The sequence below is a fragment of the Chenopodium quinoa genome, unplaced genomic scaffold (assembly GCF_001683475.1).
Source record: "Chenopodium quinoa cultivar QQ74 unplaced genomic scaffold, ASM168347v1, whole genome shotgun sequence".
In the NCBI taxonomy this organism is placed as follows: domain Eukaryota; kingdom Viridiplantae; phylum Streptophyta; class Magnoliopsida; order Caryophyllales; family Amaranthaceae; genus Chenopodium; species Chenopodium quinoa.
Genome location: NW_018743697.1, coordinates 215,849 through 230,805, shown reverse-complemented (window position 1 = coordinate 230,805; position 14,957 = coordinate 215,849). Strand labels below are relative to the sequence as shown.

The window sequence follows — 14,957 nt, the reverse complement described above, 5'->3', positions numbered from 1 at the left end:
TTTTAGAAGTTATGACAAATGCTTACTCTTTAAAATGTAAATTTGAAGCCTTTTATCTTCTTTCCAATACTCTGCAAGCCTTTTGTTGTCTTCTTTATGCGATATTTGTTACGGTTGTTTATGCATAATACAATCTGGTGGCAAGCATGGTCTATGTATTATAAGGCTTGCTCTTGCATATTTTTTTTTTTTTTAAAAATGTGTTTCTGGAACTTGGTTTTGATTGTAATTATCTTCTACAATCCCGAGCTTTGCAATCTATAAATTTTTGCTTACCAAGTACTCTCATCAAAATGTAGATTTTCTGGTGGAAATCATGGCTGGGGCATTAATTCAATCAACTAACATCCCTGCTTCATTTGCGTTAAATGGTCAATTTCAAAGATCTGGTAAGGGTAAGAAGGCTGTGAAGATGATGGCCAGCCTTCAAGCCCCCGGATATAGAGTGCGAAGTTTCTCAGGTTGCGTGGAGGAAATGCATTGGATACTTTGGGTACTACTAGTGAATGTTTCTATTCCAAGATGAGAGCTGTGCTCTCTGTACGTAAAGGGACAGCCAGCCGGGGTGTAGTTAGAGCTATGTTTGAACGTTTTACTGAGAAAGCAATTAAAGTTATAATGCTTGCTCAAGAAGAGGCGAGACGGCTAGGTCACAACTTTGTTGGCACTGAGCAGATTTTGCTGGGTCTTATTGGTGAAGGCACTGGAATTGCTGCTAAAGTTCTGAAGTCCATGGGAATTAATCTAAAGGATGCTCGTGTAGAAGTTGAGAAGATAATTGGAAGGGGCAGCGGATTTGTTGCTGTAGAAATTCCATTTACTCCTCGTGCCAAACGTGTTTTGGAGCTTTCATTGGAGGAAGCCCGTCAACTTGGTAAGTCAATGTGAGCCTTGAGCTTTCGAATGAAGACTGTTGTTCTGTACTGTACTAAGTACAGGATGGATGCTAATTTTTCATGTGAATCTTATCTTCTTGTTAGGCTTGCTTTTCTAATCTTATTCTCTTCCTCGTAACAAGTTCATAATTTCATCAGTAGATCACATGGAATTCGTATCTTTTGTGATGTAGGATATACATGTGTGCAGGTCTTTCATCCTTATAATAAACATGATGTATGCAAAAGTCATCTTTGCTTAGTGCAATGAATCTATGCCTATTTGGTAATAACATGTAAGCCCTGCAAGATGTCTTTGATTGGTTAAATGGTGCATATCTTCTTGTTGTGATGACCACATTATATCTGGCCTAAATATTGTGATTTGTGGATGCTGGATCCTAGTCTGCTGTTCAGCTAAGCTACCCACTGAAAAGAAAAATTTAAATCAATTTATTGCTTTGATTAGCTCTGCACAATATACACATGGTATTGTTCAGTGTTTGATTCTTATATGGTTTTTAAATTGTGATAGGCCACAACTACATTGGATCTGAGCACTTGGCTTCTGGGTCTTCTTCGTGAGGGTGAGGTGTAGCTGCTCGTGTTTTAGAGAACCTGGGTGCTGATCCTAGTAACATTCGTTACTCAGGTTAGAATAAAAAGCTCTTTTTTTGGTGGTTGATTTTTTTCTGCTAACTATAGTAGCCTATTTAATGCTGTAAAAACCTAAACCTGGGAATCAATAGGTTATTCGTATGGTGGGTGAAAACACAGAAGCTGTTGGTGCTGGTGTTGGAGGGGCACTACAGGGAACAAGATGCCAACCTTGGAGGAGTATGGAACAAACTTGACAAAGTTGGCCGAAGAGGTAGGTCTTATACTCTATCCTTTACCCAATAAAACATGCTTTGAAAAGGAATATGCACATTGTCTCATCCATCACTAGTTCAGCTTCAGCTGAGAAGCATTATGCTGAATTAATTTATTTTCACAGGGAAAATTGGATCCTGTTGTTGGAAGACAGCCACAGATTGAACGGGTTACCCAAATTCTGGGTAGGCGAACAAAAAACAATCCTTGTCTTATTGGTGAGCCCGGTGTTGGTAAAACAGCAATAGCAGAGGGCCTTGCTCAAAGAATTGCTAATGGTGATGTTCCAGAAACAATCGAGGGGAAAGAAGGTATATCAAAATTGTATGCTCCTATTTACTATAATGTGTTGCTACATGCCTACAAGGCTAAAATATACTCATGATCTACACATCCCTGCTGCAAATTATGTTAATATTAATATTAAATATTTTCTTGTTTCATATAATTGACACCAGGTTATAACTCTTGATATGGGACTTCTGGTTGCTGGAACTAAATATCGTGGAGAGTTTGAAGAAAGATTGAAGAAGTTGATGGAGGAAATAAAACAAAGTGATGAAATAATTCTATTTATTGATGAAGTACATACTTTGATTGGAGCCGGGGCAGCAGAAGGAGCCATTGATGCTGCAAACATCTTGAAGCCTGCTCTTGCAAGGGGTGAATTACAGGTAAGCTAAGACTTTCAGTTTGCTGTCAATGTGCTAGCACTTGAGCTTAGATTGATCCATATGTGAAAGTTGGGGATTTTTAGGTCGTTTTTTTGTGTTTGTTTGTAGTGTATTGGAGCTACCACCCTCGACGAATACAGAAAACACATTGAGAAAGACCCAGCATTGGAAAGAAGGTTTCAGCCTGTTAAAGTGCCTGAGCCAACTGTAGATGAAACTATACAGATATTGAAGGGGCTGCGTGAACGCTATGAGATTCATCACAAACTTCGGTACACTGATGAAGCACTGGTGGCTGCAGCACAACTGTCATACCAGTATATCAGGTTTGTCTTCTGGTGTTTCTTCTGTAAATTTTTATGAATCATAGGGGTGCTAATTTGTAATTAAATTTACGGCATTTACTAAAGTTGCGTATGTCTCATATTTCCCCTTTTATGCTTCATTGGACATTGCATTGGGTTCTTGAATGTCAGTTTGTAACCCATCATATACAAGGCATACTTGTGTCTTCAATGTTGGACTAATCATATGAGTTTAGCCCAAGTAATGAACTTCAGCTGGTAAATGATGACCGTAATCACATAAGTAGTTGTGCCATTTAATTTTTGGTATGTTCATCTCATCTTCTTTATGTGTGAATCTTCTGTCACGATACTGATATTCTCATATTCCTCAATATGATGCAGTGACCGTTTCCTTCCGGATAAAGCTATCGACCTTATTGATGAAGCGGGCTCCCGAGTTCGGTTGCGCCATGCACAGGTAAATCTTTGTTAGATAGTTTTGCATTCTTCGATTTTTATGCTTTCTGATTTCCTCTAGTTTAATGATTTTTGATTTTTGATTTCTGCAGCTCCCTGAAGAAGCTAGAGAGCTTGAGAAAGAACTTAGGCAGCTCACGAAAGAGAAGAATGAAGCTGTTCGAGGCCAAGACTTTGAAAAGGTATGCTGCCTTATTGAACTTGTATTCGGTATTATACTGATGCAGAAGGTTTGTATTTCAGTATTTGATCCCTTTGGATTTTGAATTTAGTGCATCCCATGGAAAAAATGAAAGAGAGCATGAAATGAATTTCAGAGGTGGTACCAGAAGATCTCAATAAAGGAATGACAATATGGTTATTAATTTTTTTTTAAAGTAAACAGCTAAAAAGTTTCTACTACTGTTTTGGGCCTTTGGCATAATATTTAAAACTTATTCATCAAGTTGACCTCCTATACTGAAGCGATTTTTTTCGTCTTTTTTGGCCTTTTTATTTCCAGATCAGTATGCTGTAATATCTACCTGATAGGCTTTCTGTGCTCATAGATGCATGGATGCTTATAACCCCTTCTTATAAGCATATCTTTTAAACATGTATACTGTTGACGATTGATGTAGATTCTTGCTTTAATTTTTTTTGTTCAGAGATATTGGAAGCTCTTTATTCTTTTATTTTTCTTCTTATTGCCACTTTTAAAGTATGCTCAGAATTGAAACTTAGCAATGACAAAAATTTTGTATGTTCTTACCTTCTTTGCACTTTGATTTTCGCACTCTTATCAAGTATTAACCATGTGCAATGATTATGTGTAGGCTGGTGAGTTGCGTGACAGAGAAATGGACCTCAAGGCCCAAATTAATGCTCTTATAGAAAAAAACAAGGAAATGAGCAAGGCAGAGACAGAAGCTGGGGATGTTGGTCCTACTGTCACAGAAACTGATATTCAGCACATAGTCTCTTCCTGGACTGGTATTCCAGTTGAGAAAGTGTCTACAGATGAATCTGACCGTCTTCTCAAGATGGAGGAAACACTTCATACTAGAGTTATTGGTCAAGATGAAGCTGTTAAAGCCATTAGCCGTGCCATCCGTCGTGCTCGTGTAGGCCTTAAGAACCCCAACCGTCCAATTGCTAGCTTCATCTTCTCAGGGCCAACTGGTGTTGGAAAGTCCGAACTTGCAAAAGCTTTGGCTGCTTACTACTTCGGTTCTGAAGAAGCCATGATACGGCTTGATATGAGTGAGTTCATGGAAAGGCACACTGTATCCAAACTTATTGGTTCACCTCCTGGTTATGTGGGTTACACTGAGGGTGGCCAGCTTACTGAGGCTGTTAGACGCCGTCCTTACACAGTCGTGCTTTTTGATGAAATTGAGAAGGCTCATCCTGACGTCTTCAACATGATGTTGCAAATCCTTGAAGACGGCAGGCTGACAGACAGCAAGGGAAGGACCGTCGACTTTAAAAACACACTCCTGATCATGACATCGAATGTTGGAAGCAGTGTAATTGAAAAAGGTGGGCGCAGGATAGGTTTTGACCTAGACTATGACGAGAAGGACAGCAGTTACAACCGAATCAAGAGCCTTGTGACTGAGGAGCTGAAACAGTACTTCAGGCCTGAGTTCTTGAACAGGTTAGATGAGATGATTGTGTTTAGGCAACTTACAAAGCTGGAGGTTAAGGAGATTGCCGATATTATGTTGAAGGAAGTATTTGAGAGGTTGAAGAACAAGGAAATTGAGCTTCAAGTAACAGAGAGATTCAGAGATAGGGTGGTGGATGAAGGTTACAACCCTAGCTACGGTGCTAGGCCACTGAGAAGAGCCATAATGAGACTTCTGGAGGACAGCATGGCTGAGAAGATGCTTTCAAGAGAAATCAAAGAGGGTGATTCAGTGATTGTAGATGTTGATTCTGACGGAAACGTTATGGTCCTCAACGGTAGCAGTGGTGCACCTCCTGAGAGCTTACCAGAGGTCATCACTGTGTAGAGATCAAACACTCCTACTGATACTTCCTATGTTTATTTGTACTTGGATTTGCCTTCTGAATTCCGTATACATATGGTCTTTGTTATGAATGTAGAGATTTTAAAGCAGGACCAATTGGTTTACAGTGGCCATTTGTGACATTAATAACATGTCATAACACAGATTCAGAAAGTTGTAGTATCAATTTTTCTCTGAGAAGTATGATAGTAGGTAAACTTTTGGCTTTTGTAGGAGTTAGAATGATGTAGCTTAAGGATAATGAAATTCTTATTCTAGTATAGTCTGTTTATCCTGTTCAAGTAATTAATGGTTCATCCTTTGTGAAACTCTTGCATGCCAAAAGGCCCAAAAGTTGCCTTTCGATTTAATGATTTGATTGACTAGAGTTGTAGTGAGTGACTAGGGGTCTTAGGTCTTTGGCTCAGTATGAGTTTGGATTTAATAAAGGAATGAAATCGTTGTGATATAGGTTTGGAGGAACTTGGTTTTTAAAAAACCAAGTGTGTGGTTTTGTCTAGGACCGTTTCTCATGTTTACAGTTTATTTGATACCAGAAGGTTTGCTATGAGACATAAGTTGTGGCTTGTGGGTTTAAGCCTTTTAAGGTACAAATTTGATGGAAAATATTTTATACACCCGGGTGTACTGTGTATTTAACTAATCCAAAGTTAATTTGTGCTCTTTATTTGGTGATTAAATGAAAATCAGTCATTAAAATGAGAAAAAAATGTCCATGAGTGTACCGTGCACCCGATTGTATATAATAATCTCTCCAAATTTGGAAGGTTTTTTTTTTTATATCACAAACAATATGTGTTTAGTCAAGGCCTTGAAACTCTTGAAATATCTTTTCTAGTGTTTTCCTCTTTTTCGATAGTAAATATTAATGAATTTGCCCCATGGTTTATTCATGAACTCTCTCTACAGAAGGGCAATCACTCATTTTAAAAATCTTAAAATTAGCATTATTACTAGATTAGTGCACGTGCGATGCACGGTAGTAATAATATTTTTCCCCGTAATTAATTTTGCATATGATATAAAAATGAGGCAACTCATGTGGAATAAACAAATGCAATGCATATAAGAAAGATGAAATAATAAGGCAAAAATTATTAAAACTACAATTGAGGAAAAAAATATCTTATTGCTGATCAGTTATGTTGAAAAGATTTTTAAAATAATATACATTATATTACATTAATGATACATGTTATTCCCAATAAAACTATACAGCCGCATGGCTATTTAGTACTGAATTAATTTAGTTAAAAAAAAAAAAAACTATATAATGTACTTCCAAAAAATAAGCTAAGTAGAATAATAATAAAAAAAAATTAAGTTGACATCATATATTGTATTGGCGGGAAATTTTTTAATGATAGCTTGACATATGTCCAAAATAATCGATGTAAGCATGACTTGTTTTAATAATTATCAAAAGATTTTTTGAAGGAAAAAAAGTTATAAGTTGGTAAAATTATTACAGAAATATTAAACAGAAAACTAACTCAATTATTATTGTTTCATAAGATTTTCACATCAACACCATGAATAAATATGTTTTTTTTTCATTGAACCTCACTATTGTACAACTATGCAGTATATACAATGGTAATTTAAATGTTAATATTGTATTTTAGGCTCCTTTATTTTGTACTCTCCACCATATGAAAGGTCTCAAAATATTGTGTAACTATTTTTAAGTAAATAGAATACGAAATAAAAAGAAATACAATTATTATAAAGATAATATATAAGATTATGAATAATAATATTATTATATTATACAAATATTCCAAAACTAAAAGATTTTTGCTAAAAAGAAAGGGGGAGTTTTGGAGGGAAAAAACAGCACCAGAAAGTGACACGTGTCATTCCTGGTGTCTGTTTTAGTATTATGTTATTGATTAATGAGTGAAGGGCAATCACTCATTTTAAAAATCTTAAAGTTAGCATTATTAAGACCAAGCGTATGAGGTGGAAATCACATGTATAATTCTGTAGAGAGTTTCCTCTAAATTTCATTGTTGTCAGTATTGACATGTAGAACGGAGTCTATCTTGATTCTCATCCCTCAGGTCGATGGGGGACAGATCGGCAGTGGATCTCCATTATAAACGCATACCTTGCTCAAATTGACTTGATATTTTTATGATTAAAAGTTTTGGATTTAGGCAACTTAATAATTATTTTTGGTTAAAATTTTAACCTAACCTAAAAATGGTCTGAAACCTAGGCCATTTTAGTATCGAATTATTGACTCATCAATACATTTATACATTACAGAGTACTTATATAAAAGAGACAATGTTATTGGTATAACACAAGCTATTTTTTTGGAAAAATTGCAAAGAATAATCCCAACTTTGCTCTATCCGCCCAAAATAATCTCAATTTTTGATTATTTTTAATAATCCCAGCTTTATACTCTATCCGTCCAAAACAATCCCAACCGGTCATCCAACTTGCTATTACAAATTACTGGACAAGTGTCATCCTACAATAGGTTTTAAAAAAATAAAAAAAGGGAAAAAAAAACCACCAGCCTCTTCAACCTAGCCACCCCCTGTGTCGAGCCTAACCCCCTGACTCCCAGGCGCCGGCCGCCCAGAAACCTTCCCCCTCCACTAGTACCGGCGCCGCTCGGACCATTCTCCCCCTTCCACTTAATTAAACCACCATTTCCTCACCCCAAAACACCATCCCCTCACCCCAAAACACCACGAAATATCCTAAAAAACCTTTTCGGACGCCCGACCGACCCTTCCCCCGTTAGGGTTTCGAGGGTGGGGCAAGGGGCGGTCGGGCATGGGAAGGGTTTTCTAAGGTTGTTTCGTGGTGTTTTGGGGTTAGGGGATGGTGGTTTAATTAAGTGGAAGGGGGAGGACTGACGGAGAGAGAGGGGTACGTGCGACGCCAATAGTGGGAAGTTCGATCCGACGCCGGCAAGGGGAGGGGGACAGAGCGGCGCCTGCCAGAAGGGATGGCCTGAGGCGGTGCGGGGGGATTTGGTGTGTTTTTTTTTTTTAATTTTTAATTATTTAGTTTTTTTTTTTAATTTTTTACCAATCACGTGGTGACACATGTCATTAAACTTTATAAAAAAAATTACCTGTTTAATAAGTCATCGGTCACCTGAGATTGTTTTGAACGGATGAAGTATAAAGTTGGGATTATTAAAAAATAATTCAAAGTTCAGATTATTTGGGGCGGACGGAGCAAATTTGAGATTATTTTTTTTGTTTTTGGACGGATAACACAAAAAAAACTGTTACTTTTAAGTTTATTAGCGCTGTTAATAAAAAATAAATAAATTATTATTCCGTTTCAATAATTCCGTTGATATTATTCCCCCCCCCCCCCCCCTCTCTCCTTAGAGCTTCCTCTATGTTCTCCATTGAAGCAGCTTCTGAGCTTTTTCTCCTCCATTAAAGCAGCTTCTCAGGTAAGCTTTTCTTTCGTTTTTTTAGTCGATTTTTAAAATCACAATCTAGTGTTTATTGCTTTCCCTCTTCTCTACTCTCTATGAAGTGAAGCAACCAGACGCAGTCATCTGCTTGTTTAGTAATTAATTTTTGTATTTTTTAAAGCTTGAATTAGAGGTTTAGAATATATCTATCAACATACTTTCTTATTATATATTAAATATAACGTTGTTAATCGACGAGTATGTGAATTGTTCTTCAATTTAATTCTTGATGTAACTGTAAATGGATTCGAACATAATGCCAGTACATTTGTAATTTTTCCTACTGTGTTATTATTTAATTTTTGCAATAAGTTGAAATTTGTGAGTAGTTGGTGGTGGTGTTGTGTTTGTTCTTGAATTATTTGTTTGGTTGATAATAATGGGGCTTAACAGAAGCAGCAACACAATAATAATACGAATTATTTGTTTGTGTGTGAGCCTAAGTCAGGAAGTTTGTTTTGCGCTTAATTAAACTTGATTCTGTTGAACCCGGGTTTTACTTAGCTACATAGCCGTTTCTAATGTTTTGGGGGTTCGGGGAAAAATGATAATAATTTGTTGAATAAATCATTTGTTTTTATAATTATAAATATTTATGTAATTTGTTAATTGATAAATAATTTTATGTGATTTGTTAATTGATAAATAATTTTATGTAACTTGTTAATTCCTTCCTCCGTTATTTTAATTGCATTATTTACATTTTTCCACTATTCACACACCTCTTTTGAATTTTTTTTTGTGATTTATCCGTTAGAATATCATATTTTTAAATATCATATTCCTTTCGCCCACAATTATCTGCAACATTTACCATAAATGGGTGCTCTCTATTATGTGCAACAAATTTTTTTCTTTCCTCTTTTAGTAAATTTTAAAGAGTAAAAAGATCACATTACCCTTACTTTTATTATTTAACTTTGTTTAACGTCTTTTAATTACACTCAATTTTTCACCTTTTTCCCACTCATAAAAGGGGCCCTCAATTTTCCACCTTTTTCCCACTCACTTTAACCCACCTAAAAACAAAAAAAATAAGGGACCACTTCTTTACTTCCTTTTTCCCACTTAATCAAAGTCACCCAAACTTAATTAAACTCCACTAAAAGTTTTGCCTAGGAGTCCGCAAAAAGCACATTTGGTGCAGATAATCGTGGACGGAGGGAGTATATTTAAATAGTTATATGTAATAATTTGTTGCATTCGCCCTTTAATTTCGTGATTAATCATTTTATTACATGGTTATGACACACAAAATGTGCATGATTACAATTCTACCTTGGAATCCTTTTTTGACTCAACTCATTCTATAAAAGAGTATTAAATTTACTTACTTGTCCCAATCTATAAATATGAGTGAGAAATAAATAATAATCATGTTTCATAAATAATAAATGTAGCTCTTTCTTATAAAATTGAATTAAGGTTACATTAATTTTTTTTTTCTTGTTCCTTATAATTAAATAATTACATGGTTCAGTTCACTTTTAATAAATGTATTATGTCATAATTAAATTATCACTTCTTATCATGCTTGTAAACAAGTCATTAAATATAATTTATCAAACAATCCAAGAATCATAATCTTCTTATAATGATGTCACTTCAATTTTTAAAGTATATAAAATACCTAATATGATACTATGCGAATATTTAAAAATTCATACATGCATACATACCAAATAAAATTATGGCGAATAGTCACAACCACTAAAAATCATCTCACTCGAATTCTTTTATATCATAAAAATAATTATTGTCAAAATAAAATTGCATAATTCAAATATTCTAAGCCTAAAACAAGAAAAAACCTTCTCATGTGAGAAATAAAAACTTGTACGAAAACTTCTGAAACGACTACTATCATCAGTAACACATACACATCTAGATCCTTTCCAATTCAAAGTGGAATCTCGGTTTTGATAATTTTAATATAAATTATTAATATAAAAAAATAACATTCATTAAGATACCTTTATTTAACTACAATTATAATAAATCATTTTATAAAGAATCATTTTATAATAAATTTAGACATTTAATGCAAGAAAAATAATCCCTCCATTTTTAAAAGTGCGCATCACTTTAATCGGCATAATTTTTTAGGAGATTGACTTGAATTCTATAAATAATATGCACAAAAAAATTGGTACATTGTATAAAATGTCATAGTATCAACTAATTATAATAAATATATGATCAAAATTATTAAAGGTAAAATAATGTTATGTATCAACAAAATGTATATTAAATTACTTTAAGATGAATTTTTTTTTATTTACAAAAACTCTAGGATGATTAATTTTGTAGGATACCCCTCCGTTTCTTTTTATTGGTCATTATCAGATTTTAAATACTATTCATAATACTTCCTCTGTTTCTTTTTATTGGTTATGTCTAGATTTTAAACATTATTCATAATACTCCATCCGTCCCAAAATATATGAGACGTTGGTCTTTTTTTACTATTCATGTATTAGTTTTGATCATAATTTTTTACTAACATAATAAAAACATATTTTATTATAAAATATGTTGTTAAATAGGTATATATATAAAGTTTCAAAATAAAATTTTTAAAATAATAATTTTCATTAATATTTAATTATATACAAATAAATTCAAAGTAGTGCATTGACATGTGTGCAATGTTGACTGTGTCATGTATTCTGGGATAAAAGGAGTATTAGATAATCTTCAAATTCACTCACAAAAGTAAAAAAGTCATGTGAGATCATGTTTGATTCGTCTTAACGAATGCTCTATTAATATTCAATCGTTATAATTTTAAAAAGTATGTAATGAATAAAAATCAAATAGGTGTATTGACAAACGTGTAAAAGTCAAAACGTATCCAATAAAAAGCGACGAAGGGAGTATTATACTTTATATATAGGGTAATTTTGTGAAAATTTAAGAAAATTTTACCAACAACTACCATTATAATGACTACTTTGAGAACAACTACCATTTATTTATTTTTATTTTTTTTAAAAAAAAATCTAAAAAAATCTACCACAAAAACCTTCAGTAACACAACTACATTTAATTTCTTGGCAATAATCTCCAATTGAGGGAGCTAAAAAAACCGGTCGTTTCAACGACGAGGGAAGGGAGGAGGGGCGGTTCCATCGACCTGAGAAGGGAGGGGCTATTTTGGGGATGGAGGAAGGGGGTGATTTCGATGGTGTAGGTGGGTCGCCCGAGTGTTTTTAGGGGTAGGGAGGGGTCGACCGACTGTTATCGGTTGCTAGGGGAGGCGGGCGGTCAAATTTCGGTCGGGCTGGTGGTTGGGGCTAAGGGGAGGAAGGATGGTGGCTGGCTGGGAAGGGTTTTTATTTTTTATTTTTTATTTTTTTTACAAAAAAAAAAAATTGGACCAATTATGTTGTGACACATCACACATGGCTTTTACAAAATAAAAATCACATTTTCTTTAAGTCACTGGTAAATCGACCTAATGGAAGAAAATCAACCCAAAAGTTCATGGTGCTCCCTAATAAATGTAAGTTGGGATTATTGAGAGAAATCGTTGAAAGTTCGGATTAATAAATTAAACTGAATTTTTCTAAAACTTAAAACTTAGATTTTGGAAGCACCCAATGTAATAGATCGAAAAGCGAAGACAAGTCGAATTTAGGGTTAATTGGAGGATAAAATGGAGTCGTTTGACTCTTGGAATTGCCCTTTTTAAATCTCTTTAGTTTTAATAAAAATGTGTTCCTTTAATGGAAGTGGTGTTACTTATGTTTGTTGGGACATGTAGCAAAATTTCAATTTCAGATTTACATAAACCCTTGTTGAAGGGGGATGGTAGTAGATGTTGTTAAACCCATTTGTATGTGATATCAGTAAAAGTCATTACAATATCATGACCTTATATGAGACTATATACTCTCTCTGTCCCACAATATAGTTTCTGTTTTCCTATTTTAGAGACCCAAAATGTTGTTCCTGTTTTCCTATTTTTGAATAGTATGTAAAGACCATTATACCCTTATTTTTTACTTTATTCATTGAACTTCCTAATTTACCCTTAACTTATTCACTTGCATTGTACTTTTTTCACTTTCTCTCTCTAACTTTTGTCTATAATTGTACTTTTCACTTTTTTCCCCTTAAATTATCCATCTTGCCTTGTACTTTTGTCTAGCTTTTTTCTACTTCTCCTCTCATTTCTTAAATACCGTGAAAAAAACACAATAGAAACTATTTTATGGGACGAAGGGAGTATAAGATATGGTATTGTCAGATCACAAAGAAATGTGATTGACATGTATGAAGCATAGATCTCAAGAGGAATTTATCCATTTGAATTATTGGGGTCCCTTAGGGTAAGACATACTGATTTTGGGTTGTCTCCGTCATTTCAGCAACATTCATAAACTTTTAATTGTATGTTAGAAAATACCTTGCACAACACGAAACACTATCACCAACTTCCCTCGTTCTATCAATAGTCCCATCACATGTTTAAATGTATATTGGTAAGCCTTATATACGTTGTCCTCACTCGTTGTAATACCTTAAAGGTAAATATCGTTAATGACCTTAATTGATATTGTGCAAGGGCTTCTTATGCCAATAGTAACTTATGTTACTTACTGTCCTTTCGTTTGTTGTAAACTAAGTTTAATTAATGTAATTTCAACTGTTTTTTTTTTAAAAAAAAAATCTAAAAAACTTACACAAGAATTGATACAAGCTTTAGTGTATTAAAATTTTTAAAATATGTTTACATAAAACCTTTATAAAATTAGACGATGATATAAAGATTTAACCCATATTTATAGTGAAACGCTAAACATCGCCCGCAATTTACCATATAAAGCCCACAAATATGATATGGTTTGACCATTATGCCCATTTTCTAAAATTGCAATAATCTCGGTGTAAAAAATGTGGAGCCGTACTGGCTCGCCGGGGGAGACCGGAGGGCAGGCCGGAGATGCGGGGGACGCCGGAGGTACGTCGTCGTCGACGGAAAACGAGGTAAGTCACCGTTAAAATTCACGATTTACCGTCGGAGTGGCTCCGGCGCCTAGGATGGACGCCCAAACCGTAGCCTGGACGTCCAAGCCAGACGCCAGAACCACCAGGAGGAGTTGGAGCAGTTTCGTTCGATGTACGACCGAGTGTCCTCCAGCCATCCTTCTATTATTCGTGACGCTACTCACGTACTTCATGACATGTTCCACCCGTCTACCTTAGATTATGAGGAACCCGAAGGAGTTGACCGTCCTCGAGGTCGACAACGGCTGAACAGGAGTGCGTTTGAGTATATCCGTGGTCTTGGTCGTGGTCGTTCTCGTGGTCGGACATCGTCATCTAGTCGTAGTCAATCTTCATCGTCTGTGAATATGCCCCTGAGAACTGGTACGTTTTGGTTGTTTTTATTGCACATAGTTTTAAAGTGTTACTCCTGCCTTCTTAACTGTCTATAATTATATGGTGAATAGGAAGAAACGATGTTGATCAGTTTCCGTACAAGGAAAGGATACCTGCGATCATCATGTCGTACTTGGGTCGTCATACAGACATTTCATCCGACTAGACATGTCAACCGATTTTCCAGTGCCACCGATTATACCTCGGTGGTACAACATTCGCACAGCGAGCGTAGAGGGTTGGGATGCGCTATATCATGACCGGATCCACGAATGGAACACCCTAACTGCATTTTAGTTTTTCATGTTTACATTCTTTATTTGTAATCTTATTTGTACGTTGCTCTTTTAATGAGAACATTAATATTTTATATTGTATTGCTTACTGCATTCTATATGTTGCATGGGTAAGTTGCACGGATCCACGAACGGTTATATCAAAATTTAAAAACAGCACTGATAATATGTTTAAGTTGGAAGCTAAAAGAACAATCTAAAATGTTACAATCTTACAACATAATGCTCTATAAATAAAATACAATAACCATCAGTAATCCCTCCTCGACGACGACTCCCACTGCGCAAGGGTCTGTTCCAGACTATCAACAACAGCTCTCCCTGTTGCACTCATGCTGTCCTTCTCAAGAGAGAGTTTCTGTACGTCCTGCATTATCTTTCCCATCCACTGCATACAACAAAAAACAGAAGATGAAATACAATAACAACATATAAAACTTAATTAAAAGACAACGATAAATATAATAAAAGACATACCGCTTCCGTGGCAGTAGGCGGTGGCACATAATCATCATCGCTGTGGTCGAGATCTGCGATCAACCTCGGGTGCGAATACTGGTTGAACCATTCCATGTAGTAATGGTCACACATGGGAGTAACCCCAGAGGGCGGCCGCTG

General features: G+C 35.3%; 1 pseudogene; it reads left to right on the top strand.

Moving 5' to 3' along the window:
- The first annotated feature begins 306 nt into the window (after positions 1-306).
- On the top strand, positions 307-5,507 carry LOC110684003 (annotated as a pseudogene).
- The last annotated feature ends 9,450 nt before the right edge of the window (positions 5,508-14,957 follow it).